Source organism: Phasianus colchicus, chromosome 2 (genome assembly GCF_987193195.1).
Source record: "Phasianus colchicus chromosome 2, bPhaCol1.hap1.1, whole genome shotgun sequence".
In the NCBI taxonomy this organism is placed as follows: domain Eukaryota; kingdom Metazoa; phylum Chordata; class Aves; order Galliformes; family Phasianidae; genus Phasianus; species Phasianus colchicus.
In genome coordinates, this window is record NC_143437.1 from 19,956,920 (window position 1) to 19,982,489 (window position 25,570).

At 40.0% G+C, this 25,570-nt stretch overlaps 1 protein-coding gene across 5 annotated transcripts in view; it reads left to right on the forward strand.

Annotated features, from left to right (window-relative positions):
* ESRRG (estrogen related receptor gamma) overlaps positions 1–25,570 on the forward strand; it is a 381,433-nt gene that overhangs the window by 138,131 nt on the left and 217,732 nt on the right. The window contains exon 2 of one of the 5 annotated variants that reach the window (XM_090135030.1): positions 23,551–23,609. The exons of 3 other annotated variants lie outside the window; for them this stretch is intronic. The gene's annotated coding sequence lies outside the window, so the exon portion shown is untranslated. Of the gene's footprint in view, positions 1–23,550; positions 23,610–23,684; positions 23,705–25,570 lie in introns of those variants that run through there. One more of the 5 variants, XM_090135031.1, reaches the window with a different exon arrangement.

Consider the following 25,570-nt stretch of genomic DNA (forward strand, 5'->3'; position numbering starts at 1 on the left):
CCTGTAAACTCTTCACCTTGGTGTTATTTGGAGAGAAGGAGGACTACAAGAATTGCTTTAAATAAATAAACAGAGTTCGCAAAGATTCTTTCAAGCTCTCCCTGCATAGGCTTTCAGCTAGAAGTAAAATATTGTGGATAACAAAAAGCAACCGCTCTTGCCTGAGCAGTGTTTTTCTTCTCATGCTGTGTCACTCCCTTTGTACCAGGCACCCAAGTGCGGCTCCTCCAATTTCTTTGCTCTCATCTGGTCCAACAGAGCCGGCGTTTGTTGACTCTGGGGCGCGCTGCGGGACTGGCTGTTTTCTCTGGCTTTTCCTGACATTGTATTAGTGGGGTGCAGTGGGATAAGGTGAAGTGGTGGCACTGCAGGATTCTGGAGCTCTGTTAGCATAGCTGGGGAAGGCACGGTGAGTGCTGCACATAACGTGGTCTTGGTTTGCACGTTTGCTTTGGGTTTTATAGGGCAAGAGTTTTGTAGCTTTATTTCCTGTGTATCTTAAACTGATCTATAGAGAAAATGAAGTGCAATTTGAAACAATCTTTGTTTCTTCTGTTCTGTTGAGGCCTCAGGGGCAAAGAAGAGCAAACAGCCGAGGGTGGTGTTTGAATACCAGCCATGTTTAGAAATCTTAGTTCAACAAAGCAGTATTTACTTGTTGCTGGTGGGACAGCTGATGCTCAGCTACCCTACCTGCTTAGTGCTCTTCCAGGGGGCACTGGCAGTAAGCAGTAAAAATGCATCTGTATGTAAAGAGGAATCGGGTTACCTGGGGCAGATTATAATAGCAAAGCTGACACTTTTTCCACTTGTTCTTCAGCATTTAAAGCTGTAGAGATGCTTGATAACATCCTATTTGGGGTTTTCTATCAGAATTAATGTGTTACATAGTCAAATACAGATCAGTCTTAGCTGTTTCATGCGAATATCATAAAGAGGCAGACTGCTTAAGCAGTGTGTTTTAAGCAACTCTTCTAAAGGAAATAGAAAAGTGCAGTAAGTTACTGACTGGTAGCTTTTTTTCATCTCCTTAAATGTGGACATGAGGGGAAGATGGAACATAAGTCAGATGTTTTTTTCCCCTCTTCAATTTATTTAAGACTGTGAACTGATAAAAGCAGAAGGAAAATTGTATTTCTTAAAAGCTTCTGATATCTAGAAAATTATATACCACATTCCATTTCTTAGTTTTCACATTTACCCAAACAACAGAGACAAGAACTGGACCATCTATTTTGTGCACACGTGAGGTTACCTATTTATCCATGCACAACTATGCATGCTATGCGTGTGTGTATGTATACACACATGAGCCCCTATGTGCATGCTTTGAGAATGCTCCTCAGCCATATATTTTTTAAATTCCTAGCTTTCAACATTTCACCTCCTAATTCAAAACAAACAAACAGAAAAGAAACCAAAAACCAAGAGATTAAGCAGGACCCATTATTTTGACATCAAATGCAAGCCCTAAACTGTTGCTAGGATACACAATGTGGCGTCATAATATTGCCTTGTTGTAAGGTTATATTGTCTTAAGTGTGGAGAGCAGGCCATACGATAAATCTAAGTAAGCTGATAGAAAAGATAACAATTGCAGCTCTTACACTAATTAAAAGGAGAGGAATGCATGTGATACGATTCTGTCATATACTCTGGTTTTATTTGGACAATAAGCAAAGCACTATCAATAAGTAATTTCGTTACAGTCAGTGCAGGTTTTGTCTACTTTCAGTTTTCATCTGCATTAATTTAGAGTAACTGTCGGTTTATTATTGATTGGCATCAGTAAAACAATACGAAAATTTGGCTGTGTGTGTCAGACATCTTCATTTCCTCAATTTTATTTTGTGATCATATTAATTGAAAGTGTGTGAGTTAGCTTTTAATTTCAGCAGTATCAATTTAAAGTTGTTGGCTTTCCTTTTATATAGGGCTCAAATGAGCTGCAAACTTGGTATAATGTGAACAGAAGAAAATGTTTGTCTTAGATTTTTGTTGTAGACTTGGGGGAGTTGTATAATTGTCTCAGATGTCACATCTAAATTGGCTCAGATGCAGTGCCTAAATTAGCCAAAGCCAGTGGATGTGAGTCCATATGAAAAAGAAACTGATGGTTTTATTGCTTTTAATTTGGTTCCTCTTTTCTGGAAGTAAAATAAACAAAACCAGCAAAATGGAGTGGGTTTTCTTGCTTGGATTTGTTTTAATCCTAGTGAGCTGTGTTAAGGAATTACAATGGTTTATGCGCAGCCCTACAAGTGAGCACAGGTCGTAAAGCATCAAGCTCACATGGAGTGAAAGCCTATGCTCTACTGTGGAGTCAAGTCTCCATTAGAGAGAAAATGAAGTCTCTATCATGGGGTTGAGGAAGGAAGGAAGGCAGAAAGATGTTAGGCAAATGATCATGTCTACCTCCAAGGTCAAGTTGCCCACTGAGCATCCAGGGGTTCAGATTAGCATGGCAATATCCTCATCTGTGGAAGCTACCTGGTAATCATCTGCTTTTCCACTAGTAGTGGGACAGACAAGTCATTGGTTGCTCCATGTGTTTTATCAAGATGCCGCGGGAGCATTTACTGTGCTTTCTGCAGATGCATTTTCCATATCACCAAGTTGAATGGACTTCCTAGCTATTATCTTGGAAAAGTAGTTTAATCTAGAGATGAATGTTAGTAATTGCCCTACTGAGGGCCAGATCAGTGCATGTTTGGATGAACCATGACCCATCAAGCAATGGTAGATTTAACTAGAGCTATTAAAGAAGTTAGTGGTTTGACAGAGTAAAGCAATGTGAGCTTTTCTACTCTGGAAGAAGGTGTAGTCAGTGAAGCTACTGAAGGCTGGGCTGCAGTGCTCCTGTAAACAGCTGCTAAGACAGCTGCCAACAGTGGTGAGCAACACCACCCTAAAGCAGTACAGCTGCTTCCAGTAGGTTTAACAGTGATTGTTCCCAAAGCTGCTCAGGTGCTTATAATTTGGGAAGTGCTGTAGGCTTCATTTGTCATGTTGCCTCAATGAAAACTTTCCTTCTTTGGGAGTTAGCAGGCAAATAACACATGCTCAGTATTCACATAGTTTAACCCCCTGGTTAATGGCTAAAAAGATATTTCCTATCCAATCCATTGGATAATAAAGACAGCAGTTCTGGACAACTGGTTTGGGCTGTGTAGCTATATTTTAACAGAGTGAGTTATGTTTTTAAAGTATTGATTTCAATGGCTATACAAGCTCATGGTGTTACAAGAGGTTCTATTTTGTGTTGATAGCAATTATTTTAGTGTCATTTCAGTTGAATGTTGAGACTCATCAATATCTATTTAATCACACTGTTCAAAAATCAAGTTAATTTTTGTGGTATTTCTTTTACAATGTTAACATGTTTGTTTTTTTCTATTTTGTGCCTAAATATCCAGAGTTTCAGTTCCTAGGCTGACAGACACTTTAAAAGATGGATTATCCATCAGATGTTTCCCAGTTCTGAGTTTGGGATACTGCAATTCTAGAAATGCAGCCATGAGCCTAATAAAAATAAAGGTGGATGTGCAACAACAAAAATAGAAAATGGTCTGCATGTTTTGGCTAAAAAGCCCTTTCCAAGGTCGAAAAGAGAACCAGTAGCGGAGCCAGGAATAGAACCATTATCTCCCAGGCCTTTTTCTTTTTCTTCTGTCCCAAAAGACGCTATGCAAGGTACAATATCCATTTGACAAATTGCACAGTTATGTGATGAATTGCATTTATAATGCACATTTTATGGCCTCTTTTGGCCACTTCCTACTAATCCATCTTTCTTGGGGTATATTCTTAACACTCCACAGCTCTCAGTGGCTATTAAACAACACAAAAACATTCTTTTCTTCCAAATGTAGAATTTACCATAACTTTGGTCTGAAGCAGAGCCCTGAAAATATTCAGAGCTACTCAAGTGACAGGTTTAAGGCCCCATGTCCTTCAGCCTAAGGGGTTAGGAGATTGTCTCTCCTTTGTCGTAGAAAAATTATTTCCTAGTTTCTTATTAATAAAGTAAATTCCTTCTACCCCTGCATGCTTATAAGGTCATATATTTGTGCGTTGTGCAGTGATTTGGTTCCAAATATCATTTGGGCTCTACATGAGACTTGCTTCAGTCAAAGTATTACTCATACCAAACCTGTAGTAATCAGCAAGTTATCGATTACTTTACAGTTGTATAGGTAACATGTGTATACATACACTTGTAGGTTTCTTCATGAATGCTTAAGAACATAAAATAGTTGTTATTGTAGTTTTAATTTCTCGGGATTTCTTGCAATAAATACTTATTTTCTTTGGTGTAGAATGAAATAGCTAAACCAGGGCCCAAGTTGCCAGGGCACATGAAGGCACAGGCAGATGAAGTAACTATAGTCAGGACAACTGGAGTTGAATAAAATCCAGTAGGACTCGTGGGCCTCACTGAAATTAGGCAAGCAAGATCCTGAATAATGATACCTTTAAATATATGCTTAAGTTTTATATTGAGCTGAAGACTCCTCAAAGTTACTGAGGCATCTTCATGAGGACAGATGGGTTTGTAGGGCTGTGCATGTATTGCTACCACATCATGGTCTTGGAGACATCGCTTAAGCTTTCTGGCACTTAGTTTATATCTGTATAACAGGTATAAAAGCACCTGCTTCTCAGTGATCTTGTGAGAATTAATACATTTCTGTAAAGCTGTTGGGTGAAAGTTATTACAAAGGTAAAAAGTAGTACAGTTATCCATGTCTATAATACTGTGTCTACTGTGATAACAAAGAATTGTTCATTTAAAAAAAAGTTCATGTATACACATTTAGTGGCACATACCTGAAAATATTGCTATAAAACTGTGTCTTTAGCTGGATGACAGGGGGGAGAGTAGGAAAGAAAAGACCTTTATGAGAAGTTTCCTTTGCTCTAAATTAACATCTTGAATGTACTTAATTTTCAACAAGCCTTATGACCCTTCTCTCTATCCATCCTTTTTTCTAGAAGACTGGAAGAAATAAACTACCTGCCTTGGGCATTTTATGCTGTATTCAAGAAAACATGAACCAGGAAATAAAATTGTTTTTATTTTTAAATATGAACCTATATGAACAATATTATTGTTACATTTCTTGAAATGTATCTGGAATTCAAACCTGGAGGCAATAGATGTGCAAGAGTGAAATTGGCCTTAGACAGTTAATAAATTCTGAGCAGAGATGCATAAATCAGTGAGGGTATTTTTCAAACTTTTTTTTTTTTCCTCCGAAGGGGTGGGCATGGGGGAGGGAAAGGTCTTTGGAGAATTGTTTTCTATCAGTTCAGAAAATAGAGAAAAGAATTCAGCAATACCCAGTGCTGGTTAGCAGATTGTCATTTTTGGGTTTGATGTTCCTGGGTTTAATTGTCTTTCATGTGAACAATGGCAGGAGCTCTCTAGTGTGCCATGCGAGCATGATAAAAGGGGGCCGTTCTTGCATAGCAATGCCTTTTTTTATTATTAGCGTAAAAAATTAGCAAGCTGGAAGTCGTTAGGAGTTCCATTGGCATTAATTGTAATGCAGCCTGAATTTGTTTGCAGACCAGTGCAGCAAGACAATAGCAGTAGGGAAAAAAAGCAATATTAATAGCCTTTTACTTACTGTATCGTTTTAGTGAGCCTTAATAAGGTGTCTGCTGTCAACTGGAATTTATTATTTAAAAAAAAGACATGGTAATTGATGTATTGCAGTAAGTATGGATGAGGGCTCAACTTGATTAATGTATGAGTTGGCTTTTTAAGGCATTTTTAAAAAGGCTTCTTAACTGGGTCTTAAGAGACTGGCACAAGCCCACTGTAAACTACCTTGTTGCGGTTGGAAAACAGCCTGACAGCTGCTGATGTCTCCTGTGGCTTTGCTTTTTTTTTTTCTGATCAGAGAAAACTGAAGTAATATAGTCCTCGTCAATAATTGCAGTGCTTAAAAATCTTATAAAGGGATTTCTTTTTGTCCCTCTGGAGATAACTTTTCAAAGGTTAAATTAGTTTTACTTGTGTATGCTTCAAATATCTCGGCTTCCAATAAGGATCAAGTTTTATTTTAAATAAACTGCTAGTTTGTGTGATGCACTGGATTAACACCTTGCTGGATACCTTCAGTTTTAGTATGAGATAGACTCTACAGAGCCTTCAGTTTAAGTCCAACTGAAGTCCTCCAGAGAAGGCTTCAAGTTATGACGTGGTTTGTTTATTTCAGCAATAAGTATTCATTTTATTTTCTTGTTTCATACTTGTGATCCTCACTTGAATTTATCAGCTTTGATGTGCCATTATATCACTCAACATAGTTATATGGAGTGGAGAGATTTACATTTAGGTTTAAGAGAATAAGAAACACTTATCTTTGATTTCAGCATGTGCCTAATCTCAAGGTTGCCATGTGAAATATGCTGTCTTTCTAGGATCTAAAAGGATCTAAAACTAGAAGAGAAGAACTAAAAGAGGACTGCAAAGATGGTGAAGGGTCTGGAGGACAAGATGCATGAGGAGTGTTTGCTGGGTTGGTTCAGCCCAAAGTGGAGGAGGCTGAAGGGAAGCTGCAGCTCCTCACAGGGAGCGGAGGGGCAGTGCTGAGCTCTGCTCTCTGTGACAGCAACAGGGCTGGGGGGAACAGCATGGAGCTGTGTCAGGGAAGGGGCAGCTGGGGGTTAGGTTAAGGTTCTTCAGAGGGTGGTGGACATGGAACAGGCTGCCCTGGGCAGTGGGCACAGCCTTGAGCTGATAGAGTTCAAAGAGCATTCGAACAATACTCACAAACATAGGGTTTGGACTTCGCCTGATGCTGTATAGAGTCCAGAATTGGATTAGCTGGCCCTTGTGGGTTCCTTCCATCTCAGGATATTCTATAATTCTATTGTCAAAATCTCAAAGGTTATGCATTATCAGGAAGACTCTAATGTGAGATGGCTGTCTTATGCAGATTATGAAGAAACTATTTTGTAGAAATACAGGTTATGGAAGAGTACTATTTCTGTGACTGTATGTAATTTTTGGTCTTAAACCACTTATTTCACCCTAGGTCGAATAAGAGATATTTGCAACGCTGTATAGAGAAGATGCTTAAACTCATCTGGAATTTCAGTTGTACTTACCATTTAGTGAATACACAGCTTTTCGAGAAGAGTAGACTGAGGTTTCAGCTATAGTTCTGTTAATCTGAATATGTAGCCTATATTTTTTTTCTTGGGGTCACCATGAGCCTAAGGTGTGTAAGGTGGTGAAACGACAGCATCTAGTTCTATTAAAAATTTCCAAATTTGTCTCCTAGGATAATAGGTGACTTTCTCTAGGCTAGACTAATCAAGGTTCTCCTTTCTGTAATGTTGTCTCCATCAGTGCTGCAAATGTCATCCAAGTAGATATCAAAGTCAAAGGGAGAGAAACAGACTTGTAATTTGTCACAGTAGCATGTTGTCCTTCCTGATAGCTCTGGGTCTTTCCCAGAGGAAGTGCTCAGGCTTCATTATGGATGTAAGCTTTATTAGAATAGACGTCATCAGGTTCAAGTGTTAGGAAAAGCCTTTGCCTGCTAACAAAGGCCATGGCCTTGGATAATGTGACCGTTCTTCTTACCAAAGGCTGTATGTCAGTGTAGATGATGCTCTATTATTTTCCTTGCCTCTTTTTTTTTTTTTTTTTTTTGACATGCTGATCCTGCTTGGAGATCTTCTATGTGGTATCATTCTCCCTCTTTGAAGGCTATAGGGAAGAACTTGAGTAACCTGTTGTCAGTTCTTTCCTTTTATTTTGGATCTCATGCCAGAGAAAAGCCTAGCTGAAGCCATTTTTGAAGACTTTGTATAGTCTACAGTCAGCTCATCCACAGACTGTCTATGAATAATATTTCCTTTAAGATTGCTTTTTCAGGATTCAAATACCAGAAATGCAGCAGTGGCAGGTTTGCTATTAATTGAGATTGTAATGTAGTTCTGCGTTTCAAATTCTTTTTAAATAGATAGAAATAAACTAAAAATTATACTTACGTAAGCTAACTTCTGATTGAGAGTTGAGGAGTAATTTTCTAGGAACTTTCCTATCATGTCACCTTTTTTTATCTGACAAGAACTTCTCTCTCCAGTAACTGCTACATAAAACCTCTCTTTCTCTTATTCCCCAACATCAGACGAAAGAAAACTTGAATGAATTGATAGTGATATTTCAGTGCATTAATTGCAACTCAAGCTTCTTTTATCATCCTGATGATGACCCAGACCCTCCAGTCCTACATAGCACTCTGTCTTCAACGTACCTTTCTTGATAATATTTAAATATAGGCATCTTTGGTACTTACTCTTCTAGTTACACCTCTGTGGCAGATGCTGCAGTAGTCACCTAAGCAAAAAAAAAAAAAAAAAGAAAAAGAAAAACAAAAAACAACTCCCAATTGTTTTTTCATTTAGTCTAACTTGTAGTTTATATAATACATTTCAAGGTCTGATTCACCTCAGGTTGTTTTCTCCTTTTCTTTCCCTCTTTCCTCTTTAGGCCTGGGCTCTCTGAAATATGATCCTGAACATACCCAAAGGTTGCAAGCATTTGAAAGATAACTGTGGGCTCTGAACAAAACTTTACAAATGGTTTCCACTTTATTAAGGAGTCAGATTGAAAACCATTAATAAAATGGGAACTCTGCACCTTAATCTAACCTGGATATATTTCCAGACTAATGCATCTGCTTATAGCCCTGTCACCACTGCAGCTGAGAACTGAGAGAACTTTTGAATATATTTTCATACCTTTGCATTATTTTTTCGAATCCCAGATTAGGCTGGTTCTCAGCTGTTCCATACATCTTCCTTTCACTGACTGGCTAGAATTAGAAGAGCCATGCCAGCTTTTATTTGAACTCGTTTGCTGCTGAATTTCTTCAGTGGAAGAGCAGTGTGATGTGAAAGGGGGGCTGAACTTGCAATAGATTTTGGGGGTATATAAGATTGGGTTCTACACAACTTAATTATCTGAAAGAAGCATTACTCTGAGCAACATCATAGCACAGCTACATTGAAATAAGTAGCAATAGTGACTGTGTGTTATGACATTTCTTAAGGTTTGTTTGGTGAACCAAGGAAAGCAATACAGCGTATGAGAATAGTAAGGAAGTTGAGTTGTTCTGATTATGGATTGTTTGGCTTGGCTGTGCCATGTGTACAAAACTACAAGTTCCAGTTCACACAGCAAACCTGCAGTCCCAAACTTCTGCAGAGACCTGATTCATCTGCAGGATTTCACTTGCACAAAATTTGGGTTGCCTCCATATTTGATTCTGCAGAAACTGCTGCTTTGCTATGAACTTTGTGGACCTTATGTGCACTGAACTTTTCCCCCAATCCAAGAATTCAGTGACCCAACTGATGTATAGCAGTAACTTCAATTATGTTGCATATCTGACAATGGATTTATCATTAAAGCGTGGATTATATCTGAACAGTAATTATCACATTGCTATAAAATAGTATTAATTAGTGTGATTATGTTATTTCTGATCAGAAAGTAAGCTTTGAACCTATTACTGAGCAGGTGTTTCTGTAGAAGTTCAAAACATGCCTCTCCCAACCATTTATTAGTCTGAACCTAGCAAATGGATCAAAGATTGGGGGGTGATCTTAAATTTGTTTACACTTGCAGTTTTCAAGGTGTATACTTGAAAAAGTCCAGTTACCTCTCTTGTTGAAGTGGTTACAAATCCTTGTGGAAAGTCTTTTTACTGGAACTAAGGTGGTCTTATCTCTTGTACTGTAACTGAACACAAATCTCAGATTCCTTGTTCTGGAAATGGAGTAAAAATACAGATGATCTATGCCAGACGCAGACAGAGACTAGGTGTCTGTGCTGACACATCACTACAAAGAACTGTTATCATAGGAAATTTCTCCTTCTTAAACCTGGGCTTAAACTAATATGAACAGACACATGAAGGCCCCAGTGGGTGACCTATGTTCACGTGAGAATATGTCTGCTCAGGGTTTTCTTACTTCATGTTAATTGATTGCCTGATTGGGTTGATCAACTAATTGATTTACTGTGGTTTGTGGTTTAACGCACGGTTAGGGTAGGCTTCAGAACTTTTTGCTGTGGAATAGAAACTTTGGAAATGCCCTCAACTAGGAACAAACATTGTTCCATTGTCTTACACCGGAGGATTCCCACTGCAGAGGATCCTAATACCTAGCATGAATAATGCTTTGTGGGCTATGTCAGAGTGAAGTGGTCTGAGGAGTGAATTTCCAGTGTATTTGTAACCCCTTGATAAGTTTTTATAAGCCCACTTTAAGTTCATATTGGGGAATGCTTGTATGCAAGTTGCCAACCTACTTACTTTTTTGCAGGCAATGAAAGGGGGACAACTGAGATTTGTTTTCAAAATGTTGTTCCTTTTTTCTTTCTGTAGAAGTATATTACTAACCTTTCTCTTCTCTCTCTTGCTTACCACTGTGCATGTGAGAACCCTAGTAAATGAAAACGTTAATACGAGGCCAAAGAATTGCCCTGGTTCTTTGGTTTACATGCATTTGGAGTAGTCTGCTGGCTGGCAAAAGATGCTGTTAAATGTGAGATACCAGAACCAGAAATTAGGATCCATCTGTCAGCTTGAAAACATGTTCCAAGTTTCTGGTGTAGGCAGTTGAAATGAATTTGCTTACATAAACTCATTTCAAAGAAATCATATTGTTAGACCCATGATGAGGGCACAATAGACTTTCTTTTCATGCTCTCGGCATTTCTTGGTACTTAAAAGACCAAGAAAAAATATATATGTATTTCCTATTAAGCTGTTTTGGAAATAGTCTTCTCATATCAAAGCATGTTTAAAAGGCAGATTGCATTTGATAGCAGTAACTAAAATGCAGTAAGAAGCAGCCTTTTGATCTGTTGTAAATAAACTCTTTTGCAGATAAATATGTTACAAGTGTATTTTTGTTCATTTGCTATCAAATTTAGTAACAACCAGTGGAATTGAGTTCAGCCAAAATGGTTCCATATCAGAGTTTGAATACATACTTCGAAATATTAAAAGATAATGATTTGTATGGCATTGTTATATAATGCATTTCTTGTCTTCTCTCGTGCGCATGTGACGAATTCCAGTTGATAAGCCCAGGACTCTGGAGTCAGTTGTCTGGCTAGTTATTAAGATTAAGATAAGTACTGAGAACGGAAAGATACAGTGCATTGTGCTGCCCTTATGGGACCAGGCCACCTCGGATTCCAAGTGTAAACAATGAATTAGTTCTCCCTGGCTTATTTCAAACCTGAGGTGTACACTGTAAATATTTGTGAAATATGATGGAAAGAGTATGGAAAGATTTGTACTATTTTTTATCTGTTACATGTAATTATTAAAAATCAAACCTTACCTTGTGCCTCAAATCACTATAAAGCATCTTTAAAGACCCAAGACCAATTTCTGTTAATTACATAATGAACTTTTTTCCCACCTTATCTGAGACATTGGAAAAAAAAAATACATTTGGACAGCATTATCACTGCACACTTCACGCTAGGTGTGCTGCTACAATAATAACAGCTAATGCTTACAGGGCAAAGCTCAGTTTAAGGGCTGGGGGATCACTGTAAGACCTGAACTACAGAATACTGAAGTCAGTGAAAAGTCTTCATATAACTTCAGTAAGTTTTGGATCAAGTCCAGAAGAAAAGTTAGAGAGCTGTGTTATGTTTCTGCGCTAGAATGTTACGGACATCATGCTGCCCTTTTCAAAGGGAAGTGGGGGGAAAAAGTTTTCTGTTGTTCCATGCTAGTAAGATATTACTGAGAGATTTTAAAAACGACACCACCAACAATAAAAACAATGCAAACAACAAACCCAACGAACAAACTCAACACAAACATTTCGTGAAGTTGACTTGCTACTTCTCACTAACTATAACAACTATGAGCTTTGCTACAAATTGGTAGCTAATACTTTTAGGAGAGTAAAAATTATCTGTAAGATCTTTGGAGGAGTGACTAAGTAATTTAGAAAGTATATTGAAGCTATGTGCTGTGTAATGTCAACAACTGGGTAGCAATTAATTTTTGTTAACGAATTTAAAACCGGATGTATGGAAATGATTATACAAAATATAGACACTGCTAAACAGCTAACTAGTCCTTAGGGCTTGTGTTTTCATTATCTATTTGTAAATCATTTCAGCAAGCATGATCTAATGCAGCAAAAACTGCTCTGAAATTTGAATTGAGATTTACCAGATTCATTCTTTCTTTGTCTTTTCCTTGCACCATGTTTAGGCTTATAGCCCTACAGCGGAGCTGTGTCCGTCCTCTGATTAATCACCTCCAGTGCGTAGCTAGTTTGTAGGTTTTGTTCTATTTCAAAAGGATTGTGTATAAACTCTACAAATTTTTCACGTTAGTGGGTAAGGGAAATTAAAGAACACTGGAAAATATTCAAGAGAAACCAGGAGCACAGCTGAATGGTCCCCAGTGATCCCTGCTTTCTATGGCATTTTTAATACAGTAAGAAATAAATAAAAAAAAATAATAAAAAAAAGATGTTGTTAACAGTGAAAGGCTATCTGAGAGAGCCAGTGAACTGCTTTTCCCTGAGAGTCAGAAAGTTGTATTGCTGAATTAGAAGCTGTCTGTTTCCTTCATATGTCAGTTAAATCATTGTGCTTCCTTAGCTCCCCTAAGGTATACACTGTGATTTCCTCTTAACCAGCAATGAAGATAAATAGCTCCTGTATCTTCTCTGTTTACAGTTATCTTAAAAAGAAAAAAAAAACAAAATCAAAACAGAATCACTGTGAAATCAGTTTCTTGTAGAATCCTGAATATAGGACAAAAAGTTGGGATATCTCTAAAATGAGGTATATATGGAATACAAAATGTGTTTGTGCATGTATTTTTAACTTGAGTTACTAATTGACCTTGAAAAATTGAGTAATTAAAACAGTATTTAAATTTCACGTGCTTTAACCAGCTAAATGAAACTTAGAGAGGACTGGAATATCTGGAATACCACACTCCTTCCTCACCATTTATTTTTATTTTTTTTCCACGGTCTGGTCTTTATAGTGTGGATGTGTTTGTTCCATTTAGCTGCAAGTGAGAAATCACTGAGGTCACTGAGATGTCAGCACCGCATAGGCTGAGGGCAAAGCTGGATGGTATTCCCTACTATAACACTAATTATCAAAATGCATACGATACGAGGAGAGTGCGTGCAGCCTTGATGCTGTTGCTGCAGTCTAGCAGAGATGGTGACTGGAAAACCCTACAAACACCCCTATGCCCTAAACCTATTTTCGGTTTTTAACATAAGTGTACTCTGGCACACACGTACAGTTTTGTGCTGTACAATCACAGTGTGAAACCAGCTACGTGTTTTAGCTGAACTCTGCTTGGTCTGAAATACCCACGTAGTTAGCATTCCTGCCAATTTGGTATGATTGAGACCTTTACTTGAACTGACCTCGGAAGGAATAGAAGACTAATTGAGGCAGCCCTAGTTCTAGCTCTCTAGAGGTGTAAAACACTGCAAATGGTATCTGGTGCATGCATAAAAAGGTTTACATAGTGCAAGAGGGCTACAGAAAGGAAGCAACCTTCCCCCTTTCTCCTCCATAACGCTTCAAGAAAAAAGCAATTTTATTCCATTCTTAATGTCTTTGCATGGTAAAATAATAAATAACGCTTTTATTATTATTATTTTTTAAAAGAACCAAAACAATGCAGAAGGTAAAATTAGGACAGTGCTTGGATGCCTCAGGGCTGTAATTAAGGCTAACTAGATAGAAAAGAGAATATTCTGTCTCAGATTTATGCTCTGAGGAGGGTGGGGGTGGGGGTGGTGAAGACAAAGTGAAATACAGCAAAAGAAACCCGTAATTCCAATGTATTCAACTCGCCCATCAGAAGAAATGGCATTAATTCAGGTACCCAATTACTGTAATGTGGTTCAGAGCACCTCAATAGGTGTTTCAATCTCAAGCCAGGACTAACATTTGTAATCCTTTAAATGCACTTAAGAAATTGATGTTACAGCCCCACAATCTGTTAGGGGCCTTGCTTCCTGGCTGATTGCAAAGTATCCCACCATTAATTGGATCATCAGGATGTGATCCGCGTCCTGGTCCTCGGATTATGTAAGACTGACTTTGCTCTGACGCGCTGAACCAGAGGCTGCTTTTGCTGGATATTTTGACCCTTAATGTAGATAAGTGGTATTTTTCATCAATCTTAGCTTGCATTAAAAAAGGGAAATGTCAATTCAATGTGGGGCATTTAACTTAATTCAACATCTTATAATTTAATACCTTGGAAAAGTTAGTCCGTCTCCGACCTGCTGGAGACTTGTGCTGATAGAAGGGTTTGTAGAGTGGGACTGAAGGCAACTCATCCCTACTCTGTGATACGGTCTGATCCCAAAAGCCTAAATCATGCTTTGTCCCTGTATGGAAAGCAAAGAAGAAAAAAAAAATGCTACTCATTGCTGTTTTGCAGTAATTAGTAATAAGTTCCTTCAGCTACTTTGGGCTGTTCCCTAGCGACTGTTCTGTACACCTGAGGGAAAAGGCACAAAATTATTTCCATGTTTGCTGCTCTGTTTTCATCTTAGTTTATACAGTTTTTTTTGTGAATCGGGATACTTTGATTAATTCATGTAATATTTTGGTACTAGAGTAACAGCTAGTTTGGAAATCCTCTGCGTAGATCAAACCTGAAATCCTATTTAAGACGGGAGAAATGCCTCCTAGAAGAAGGAAGCTTTGTCTCAGTTAAAATAAATGAATAATTATCCCCTTAATAACTACGGGACACATTGTAGCACCTCTTTAAAAATTGTTATTACTTATTAACAGTATAAATCATTATTTTTTTTTCCTTGTACCACACCAGAAAATCCCTCCTAGTGCTTCCCTTGTCTGTATGGAATGTGTTTGTCCCAGTGGCATTGACAAAGGCTTGGAGGTGACTGTAGTAAAGTATTTTTTGATGAAAATAGTAAGCTTCCTCTTTTTCTGGGCATTGCAGTGAGCAATGTTACTTATCTCTTCATATGCCTTTGAAAAGTTGTTTATGGCCATGTTTATGACTGGTCTCTTGCTTGTTGGGAGTGAAGGCAAGGAGAGTAACATCTGGTTTCATGGCTACAGCTTGTCAGTTCTTGATGTCTTTTTTTTGCAACTTATGTTTAATAATCCTAGATATGGAGATGGATTAAAAATAAGCTAAAAAAGTTGGCAGAACCCAACTTGTTGTGTTTCAGAGGAAAAGCAAATTGTTTTCAACAGTGTCCTGTGGTGGCAGAAATTCAGATAGATCTCTCAGATGAAACTTTCTGACTTGGGCTTTTTAAAAAATTATTATTATTATTATTATTATTTTTACTTTTTCTCTTTTTTTCTCTTTGCCAAGATCTCAGTCTGAGTTTTTCCAAATGCCCCTCTCCCCATTATTCTTCAAGACATTCAGAAATAGTGCTGTACTGTGGGCTGGAAGAGATGGCAAGGCACAAGATGTCAGTGCTGAGCAAGTGGAAGGACTTCTTTTTTTCCCATCATCATCTAGCTTGTTAGGGGGTCTTCAAGGGCCATAGAGTCTTGAGAATATTCCAGGTGGAGGAAAGAAAGCTTTTGAGACAGCATCTTTCTGTTTCATGGGAAACATGTACAACTCAAAGGAGAATTGAATTGAAGGGTGGTTCTTGCATTTCTTCCATTCTCCTGCAGGGTAAGGACGAACTAAAAGTAGAGAACATAGGAGAAAGAGGTCCACATTTTGAAACAGTGAGTTTAAAGAAGATGTCTGGGACTATATCTCATCCATGCAGATTTTGCAGTGGTTAAGGATGTTGCTCAGTGAACCTTTTGGTGATTCAGAGAATAGAGCTGTCTTTGTGTTAATAAGGTTTGGTAGATTAGCAGAACACTCAGGTTTGTCTTCTCTGAGGGCTCACAGAGGATAAATGTGAATGCACAAAAAGGCTTTTGGCTGGAAATACTTTTGTGATCTTGAGCATGAATAGGAGGAGAACTGGTCTGGCATTTCATGTGAACTAACTTGTTAGCAACAAATTGTGGATTTGTCAAGAGAAGGCCATTTCTGCTGTTGATTTGGGTCTGTGTAAGGTGTGTTGCTTATACGTAAGTGTCTGACCTTGCCTTTTCTCCCCTTGCTTTCCTCTTGATATGAATTGAATAGGTAGGTAGATATATGTGTTTCTGGTCAGCCAGATTGGCGCTTGAGGTGATACAGTTCTGCACGAGGACAATATAACCTTAGGTTTACAGTGCTGGCTGCAGCAGAAGAAATGTTTGGTCCCTAAAAGCTGCCTAGACAGCTTCTAGAGTATTGGTTGTGGTGGTCTCTCCTTGCACTTGGAAAGTTCCTGGCATAGGAGGATCTTGTCTGCAACAAGAGGGGGCTGCTGAACAATAAATAAGAGCCTTAGCTAGAGATTCCTAGAAAATGGTGAGCAGGTTTCGAAAAATAGTACTTCTCTACCAAACATGTTTCACGTTACAGTATTTGAATCTCTCCTTGAAAGTATTTGAACAAGATTTTGAATGTTCTCCTTGAAACTGCATCCACAGAGTAAGAATAGCAGTTTGTGTTGCAGTACTATCTTAATAAACTAACATGCAAAATGAAGTCCAAAAATATTTATGTGCATATTGTCTGTGAGGGTGTTACACCTACCACCTACCTGAGCTTATCTGTTTTCACAAGCAATGTAGAAGGAAGCTCACTTGGCCATATTCGTGCTTGGTACAAACAGAATCACCTTTCCTGATCAGAGTGAAGTTGTATCCTCTGCCAGCCCCAAATTTATCTCTAGGACTTTGAGATAAACACTAGTCTCATGCTCTGTTCATTCAACAACAATACAAAGCTCTTTTATGAACGGAGGAATACAAAGTAACATAGGTAAGCCTGTAATTACTTTGGCTGTAGAACAAACACACCATTTCTTCCTGCTTGTAAGGACCTAACCTTCTGTAGGGAGGGTGGGTTCTGGGATATCTCCAGTACTGGTAGTGTTCCTACAGCAGCTGCCTTTCCTGGCACATCTTATGCAGCACAGGATGCTTCTGAGTTACTCCACTGTATGGAGGGAGAGGCAATCTTTCATAGCCTGTGGCTCTGCCTTTCTGGGCAATTGATTTGAGACACAGACATTGTCTAGGGTGTTTTGTTGCGCGGGGCTGCACTGTAAGTGCGTCACTTCCCAGCTGTTTAATTGGAGCCTTGGGTGACACTTCTCTGCTGCTTTATCCCCAGACAGAAAGCTGATCCGTGTTTTTGCTACAAGGTTGGAAATTGAAGTTGAGCTTGTGATGATGCAGATATATTGGCTTCCCATGCTTTGAAGACAAATGAAGTCTCATCCATTGCTGCTACACCAGTATGCTGGTGCTGTTTCAGACTGCTTTGGGTTAGGGTCTCAGTTTGCCCTTCCTTCCTAATGGGGTCCCTTGGTGGTGAATGCCATCAGAGTGCAGGATGGATGAGGTGCCCTAAGGACCTGCAGCAGGCTTGCCTTTTAAGCAGTGCCTCACTGAAATGTGAACTGGGGCTTTCTTGAAGCACTGCATGAGGATATGAATTCAACTTGGAGACAAAAAAGGGAACAAATACCACATACAACAGTGTGTGTCAGTTTGAAAGCACACGCTACTCAGTGGCAGTATCAATATGCATCTAAAATTATTTTCTTGTGTTGTCTCAAGTACTTCTCAGGGGCTCTTTGTTCTTGCTCCCTCTGGAATGGGCTGAGAACAGCGGCTGGTGCTCTGCTTCAGCCGCTGTCAGACAGGCTTGCAGATGAATTAATTGCATCCTCACTAATGACCAGTGGCCCCTTTGCTGCCAGGGAAATGGCTCCTCTGCCTGTGGGACCACAGTGAGCCAGCTTCCTTTGGTGGGATAACATGCATAGAAATACCAAATGGAGAAGTTGGCTTTTGGGGTGGGGGTATACTCCTTTGGGTCTGTAATCCAGCTTGAGTTTGTGGGTTTCTTTTCATGCATGCAGCTTTGCAAATCAAAAGCTCTGTTTGTAGTTCCCAAGTTGCACTCACATTGAACTTTACCTGTGTGGCTTGTTGGATGCTATTACAAAAGCATAGGACAAAAGTCTCATGCAATAGAGCAATAGTCAGTCTTTTTTGTTGTGTCGTAATAGCTCACGTGCATTGGGGTGTGAGGCTGAGCAAGTGTCTCAAACAGCTGATTTGAATTTCAGCGTTGAGCCCAGCTGCTCCTTTGCACACTCTGCACAGCAATCTAGGGAGCAATGGCCTCAGGTAAAGAGGAATCACAGACAGACCTCTCTGTGAGGGGTGAGCGCTCCCTGCCCTTGTCTTTTCCCTTCCAGACTTTCATTCTCCTTCTTAAAATTTCCTTCTCCCAACTTGCAATGTGGGAGGACACCTTCCTGTGAGATCTCCAGGAGTGTGCTACATGTGCTACATACTCATCAACCTGGTTCTCCTGTTTGATTGTACTGTCGTCTTCTCCTTGCCTACTTACAAAGCCCATGCTGCTTCAAGTAGCTGTGAATGTACCAGTGAATGTGTGTTACAAGTGAGAAGCGAAACAGATGTCTTCACCCAAGATTTGGAAGTGGTAGGAAGTGACCTCTTACACTTCTGCTTTTTAGATCTTTAAGACCTAAGCCACCCTAAATCTACTGTCCCTATAAAAAGCTGCATTTTAAAAGGCTTTAGGAGGCTTGCTGACCTTGCAACCTACTTTGTAAGGAGTCTGCACCCACAGCTATTAAACAAAATTAATTTCAGCACTTTTAAATTGTTAATCTTGCAAAAGACAACTTGCTTGCTCTCCAGTGATCCCACAGGTCGTCATTCTGTGAGCTGCAAGCCATCACCAGGGTTCACGGCTCTGAACATCATCAGTCTGCTCATGGTCTCCCAAATGCCTTGCAAAATTAATTCCTTTGCCCTCCGCGTTGCCTCCCCAGCAGCCCTGAGCTCTGGGCACTTGGCGAGCTCTCGGTACGGAGTGGCGGCACCTCAGGTTATTCTCTTTTTAAGGTTACTCCATCCTAAATCAGTGCTTCTGCTCCTCAACTCACTGTGATGAACTTTGGGCAGCAGGACACTAATTCAGTAGGAAATGACAGTTTTAGTGTTCAGAGCATTAGCTTTTCTACTGCAAGGGCGATGTCTCTTGTAAGTTAAGTTTCTCCATCCCCACGGGGCAGATGTTTTACCAGCTGTTAATTTATTTTGTATCCTTTTATGTGTATTTTTTCTGCTTGGGCGTGAAACTTGGAAACACTGCCTTTTTTCCTTCTCATGGTGATACGCGTGAGCCCACTGGGGGTGGGGGAGGATGTGCATGCTGTATCTGGTATTATTGTGCCTGCTCCTTCCACCTCTTTTGTCTCTGCCACTCAAGCCAATTTCAGCTATCCGCCGCCTCTCATTTGGGATAATAGCCTCTCTTTTTACTGTTGTCTTGTCATGTTTGATTCGGCAGCACAAGGGTTTTAAATTAGCCAAAACGTTTGCATGCTGGGCTTCCTCTGCTGCCACTACCAGTTGTGGATCCACTAAACCACTTGATACTGAAATTGATGATTGCTCGGAAGGAATAAGAAATTGTTGGTGGCTACCGGGAAGATTCATTCATGCCGAGCCCCTTTTAAGCAACATAGGGGGAGGGAGAAAGAGATTTCCTTCATTTCCCCACTGCCTGACTGGTGGCTGCATTGTGCCTGTGCCAGGCTCCTGCTGAGTGATTACAGCCTTGGTAGGCTGCATAGTTCCTGTGATTTTGAAATAAAAACAGAAGGGAAAAAAAAACAAATAACATCCAGGGAAGTAAGATGGGATAAAGCTCCAAGGACTCACAGCTAAATTCTGTAACGTAGAATTGTTGCATTTTCCATCATGGGCCACTTATTTATTTATTTATTTTGCTTTCAGTGGATTCATTTCCCTGGCTAGATGTTTCACCCAGCAGAAAACTTGCTGTATTGACCCATTTGGGTTGGTGACAACCAACCACAGCTGGGTGACAAATGACCTGTCTTCAATGGGCTCTGAAATAACTGAGAATACATCCCTGAAACATCCTGCACCCCAAAATGCCTTTTACTAGTTTATACTACTGGTTAAAGATGTGGGAAGGCACAGATTATAAGGGAAAAGAAGAAATCAGTGCTTGACCAACTGTCTTTATAGAACAAAACAATGGAAGCCATAGAATTAAAAGTGAATGACTAGGCACCATGTTAGGGCTGTGCTTATATTTTGCAACTGTAAATAATCACATACAAAAAGTGAAACATTTATTTTTCTCCTTTCTGTTGAGTTTCTTTTTGGCTTTCTTCTGGAATATTCCAGCACTGCCTTCCTCACCAGTGGGTTATGGTGATAATTGGTAACTCAGGTGGCCAAGTGGTCAGAAAAAGTCTCTGAGAGTCCTGCATACAATGGGTCAGGGTTTACAAATCCAAAGACAAATACTAGCTGAAAGAGATTAGTAACAATTGTAATTAAAAAAAAAAAAAGTACCTCTATTAGCCATGTAGGTGAGCTCACAGCCATTAAGAAGCGTGGTTTCAAAATTTACAGTTCATTATATAGTGTCTCAAGCAATACTCTAAATATATCACAGGCAGGAATACGATTGCGTGGCATCCAAGCCAACAAAGATGTTCTCATTTGATCTAACATTATTATTAGTAATATTCTGGCGCTTTCTTTCCTGATTACTAAGCCACATGTTCTCTTGCATAAGACGCCCTTTTTCTGCTCACAAAATATATATATTAAAAATCACCTTATAAGTTTGATGTTAGTATATCACTTTATTTCTCCCTCGTATGTAATAAATCATGCAGAAATCATGTGAATGACTAAAGCTCTAAAAATACAAGCCTAAGAGGGGGAATCTCTGGAGGCCAGCAGTGGAGTGCTGCTGTGCAGGGCCGGTGCCGTGGGTTTCTGTTTTTTGCCAATTAACAGCAGATTGAGAAGTCGGGCGATGGGTTTAGTCCTGTTATCTGTCTCTAACTGCCCTGCTGCTCAGAATTGCTGATTTCTCTGTGAAATCATGACAGATGTGTTACTGGAAAACGTATTGGTTGAGTAGCTGGTGAGAGAGTTAATGCAGAGGATAATAAGTAGCTAAGGCTGTGTCCTCCAGCAGACTTTGATGTGTTTTGATAATATATGGGATGGGTCAATCTGCCCTATTAGCAAATGTAGCCAGTTTATGCTCTACATACAAACTAGAGATTTGATAAAGCACTAAATTAGTTTTCACAAGGTATTAGATGTTAGATACTTAATGGGATCATCATGCTTTTGCTACACTTGGTTAAAATGCGTTCTGTAACAGAAGCATGAGGCAGCATGACATTTCACCAGGAGAGGAAGCGTGTCTTGTGACTGAATCACGAGCCTGGGAATTATGAAGTCCAGACATTGCTTGCCTTCTCACTTACCCTCTGTGTGATTTACCAGAGTTTTCTCTTCTTGCATCCGTAGAATAGGACTGTGTCCTTTCCTTTTCCCTCTGCCTCCCTGTGAGGCCTAAGCCATCAATGTTTGTGGAGTGACTTTTTTGAGGAAGGGAGGGGAGTTGTGTGTTTTGTTTGTCCTGTTGTTTTGCTTATCCTTGGTTGCAAAGTGTTATAAGGTGCAAGTAATCGTAATTCTCTGAAGTGCTTCTGCTGTAAGACTAATACCAGCTGCCTCAGAAGGCACTGGGGAATTCCCTAAACCTAGCAGCAGAGGATTTTCAGGTTTGGATACGTTCAAGCAAACTTGAATAAGAAATCTTAGCAAAGCATGAAGGAAGTTAAAGGTTTTTTTTGTTGTGCTGCCCAGCTACATCTTGCAGTTGATCTGTACCAGTTCTTATAAGGTGAGGTAACTAATACATATAGTTCAGTGAGGCCAAGGGCCAAAAATCCCTTGGTAAGAAGCACATGAGGATGATGCCCTTCCCTGTGCATACTTGCATCCATTTTACCAGTGGGGAACTCGGCAAGCAACCTTCCTGGAACAGTGGTCAGTCTCCAAAATAGGTCTTGTCTGAGTGCTCCCATCACTTGTGCTTCAGTCCCTTCAAGAAGGCTGCTGCTTCAGTTAGCTGATGACAATCTCATTAGCTTATTTCTTTGCTATCAAATAAAGGAATATAAAGGATATAAAGTGGTAAAATGACTTTTTTTAGTTCTGTGCTGTCTGTCTAGTTAAATACAAACCTTAAACTGCTGACGGGAGTGTATGTTCATAGCTAACTTCAGAAAACTGTGCTCTAAAATCCATTCAGCATTTGATATTTGTCATAAACATACGTTTAAAGTCTAATTTTTGGTTATAATTATTTATCCAAGGGTTTCTAGCTATTCTTAATTACACTGGCAGTGCATGCTTTTGTTTTCTCTTAACTACTTGCAAAATAGCCAGTCCCAAGTGAGCAGGCTTCATGCTCCTCCCTCCTCCCAACCCCAGGGAGACGTGTCTGCCTTTCTGTGAAATGCCACGAGTGCCACACATATCCTTCTCCCCGCTCTCCCCCCTTCCCATCTTAAAGCACAGAAGCTGCATCCCAATATAGATCACAGTGGAAAATGACTCAAAATTACATGACGGCTTTTCCCTCGTTTTGCCCCCTCTTCCTCTTCTCAGCCTGTTTCCCAGATGGGCTGTGGTAAGAGATGTGTGGTGTATGGCAGTGTTTTAGTTCACTATTGCTAATAATCCCTCTGCGTGTTTCATTAGTGCCTTATTTATAGGATTGAAAGAGGGCACCTGTGGTGCAGCCTCTGTTCCAGGAACTGACGTGATTTTTTGGTCTTGGAGTCCCATTCCCAGCTGAGTGATGCTTTGAGCTCAGGCCCTGCATTTTAGAGCCTACGGAGTTTGGGGAGAGCACGAATTGGGATGCTGGCACAGACAAGGCTGTCTACAAGTCCTTCTCTTGTAACATCCCATGAGGCTGCATTTGGTGGGCTGTGCTTTCCCTAATAAATTCGTTTTTGAAGCCACTTGTTAGTCAGGCGCTGTGCTCTCTAACTACAACAAGGGCCCTGTGTCTTGGGCATAAATTACTCTTGTGTGCCACTGTCTCTGAGCAGCCCCCCAGTTATGGATTACTTTGTTCTCGACTTGACAGGAACATAATTAGAGCTGTTGATGAAATCTACCAAATTGTTCCTCCGTGGCCTCAATGGTCAGGAAATTTGGCTGAGTCGTATTTGTCACCGACGTAAAGGCTCTAAACACTTCATATTAACTATGTTATTAATGTGCCCTCTAATCTGTCTGTGAATTGGTAACACTTGGAGTGAGCTTGTGCTCTAATAGCACCTGGTGATGAATACATTGGAATGCTGCTAAAAAGTTTCTAGAGGGTAAAAAAAGGCAATGTTAATAAAAAGTGACTATTTCTAGGCTGTTTCTTTTTATGTGTGTATATCTTTGTTATGCATATTTTTTTGTTTGTTTGTTTGCTTGCATTTAATGGAGATTCATTTAAGCTCTACATTGACGGACCCTTTTTTGTTCTATAGGATTTGCTGACATTTTGGCTGTTTCATTGCCAGAGGAGGCTTTGTGTGTCCCAAAGGAAGTGAGTGATCTGGCCATAACAAATCCTGCCAAAATATTTTAACACCGTTACGATTTTCTAGTGCAATGCATAGTGAATGTGACTAGAAAAGGATGGTGAGTGACGAAGGGGATCTGCGCCCTCTCCTGTGCACTGCTCTGGCAGAATGCGCAGGCAGGAGCTGGGGTGGTGGGAGACCATGGCCAGCAGCATGCTGCTGCTCACCTCTCTGGTGTTTGGCTTTGGAGAGGATAAGTGTGAACTGCTGTTATATGCCAGCCTGTCCAATATCGGTCCTGTTTCTGAGCTTTTCTAGAGCCCAGGGTGGTTGGATGGGGGGGGTTCAGTAGTTTGTGCTAAATAATTGTGTTTGGGCAGCTGTGATTGTGCAGTACATTTAAAACAAGAAAATGTGCTGTGTGGTTGCAGATCATAGAATGGCTTATGTTGAAAAGGACCTTAAAGCCCACCCAATTCCACCCCCCAGCTCTGGCTGCCCAGGGCCCCATCCAACCTGGCCTTGAGCATCTTCACAGCTTCTCTGGGCAGATGTGCCACTGCCTCACTGCCCTCTAAGTAAAGAAAGGTGAGAAAGATCATGGTGGCTGCTTCTCCTAGAGGGTGACAAACCACTATCTGGTACAACGAAAACTGTCTCCTATAGAGCAATGGGCAATGCATGAGTTATAAGAACTTTGGGGTGGTTCTTAACAATGTGAACAACTGTGTTTGGATAAACTGCTAACGCATAAAAATGCTGAATTAAGAATTTTCACCCGTAGCATTCAGAGGATGTCAATTCTGACAACACAATTTTTAGAGCTGGCAATGTGGGAAAAACCTGTTAGATCCTCGATGTATTGTCTGAATAAGCAAATTATCTTATATCTTAGTTTAGTCATTTACTTATATCAAATTTAGTACACTCCAGCAGAAAAGATTAAAAAAAAAAAACAAGCAACAACAACCAACACAACAAACCCGCCCTGCCTAAAGTTAGTATTTAGTACACAATTTAAAACATAAAACCTTCAAGCAGTTGAAAATGATGGCTGCTATCCTGCAGTCAGAATGTTTTGTGCCCGATGTGCACCACCCTGGATCAATCCTATATGGTGATGTTCTTATAGGATAAAGCTCCCTTTTCTTTGATTGTTCTGAATTCACATACATAAGAATAAGAGAAGCAGTCAAGCACTTCTTCCAGCAAGTTTTGCTGACGGAGAGAAAGCAAATGAAAACTAGAAAAGTTGAGAAGGGCTGCAGCTTTGGAAGCTGTTCAACATGAGCCAATTTTTTCCACCGTTACCAAAGGGTCTGCCCTTACCAAGCTGTTTGTAAGCCTGATCCATGTTGTCATATGCTGTCGGACTAACATAGGTATCTTCCAGTCTCTTACTGTTGATGATTTTTCCCATACCAACGTTTCTCTGTTTGTCTTTGAATGCTGAGCAGAGTTATAGAATTGCGGAGTTGTTTGAGTTGGAAGGGACTCTTAAATACTGTCTAGTCCAACTCCTTGTAGGTGTCCTCCTCAATGAACAGGAACACCTACATCAGATTGGGTTGCTCAGAGACCCATCCAGCCTGACCTTGAACATCTCCAGTGATGTGGTATCTACCACCACTCCAGTCAACCTGTGCCAGTGCCTCACCACCCTGATTGCAAGCACTTCTTTCTTCTATCTAATCTAAATCTTCCCTCCTTTAGTTTGAAACCATTTCACCTTGTCCTATCACAACAGACTCTGCTGAAAATTCTGCCCCCCCCCTTTTTTTTTATAGCCCCTTTTTAGATACTGAAAGGTTATCATGCTCATCTCCAAAAGCCCTTGTCTGTTTTTTGCTGGGCTTGCTCCAATGCCACTTCCATTCCCAGGGGCAGTGATGCTGCTACCATCATGAGGAAAACATTAACCTGTGAGTTAGGGCTCACTTTGAGAGCTCAGCCTATGATCTTAACATTCTTTAAAAAAATGGGA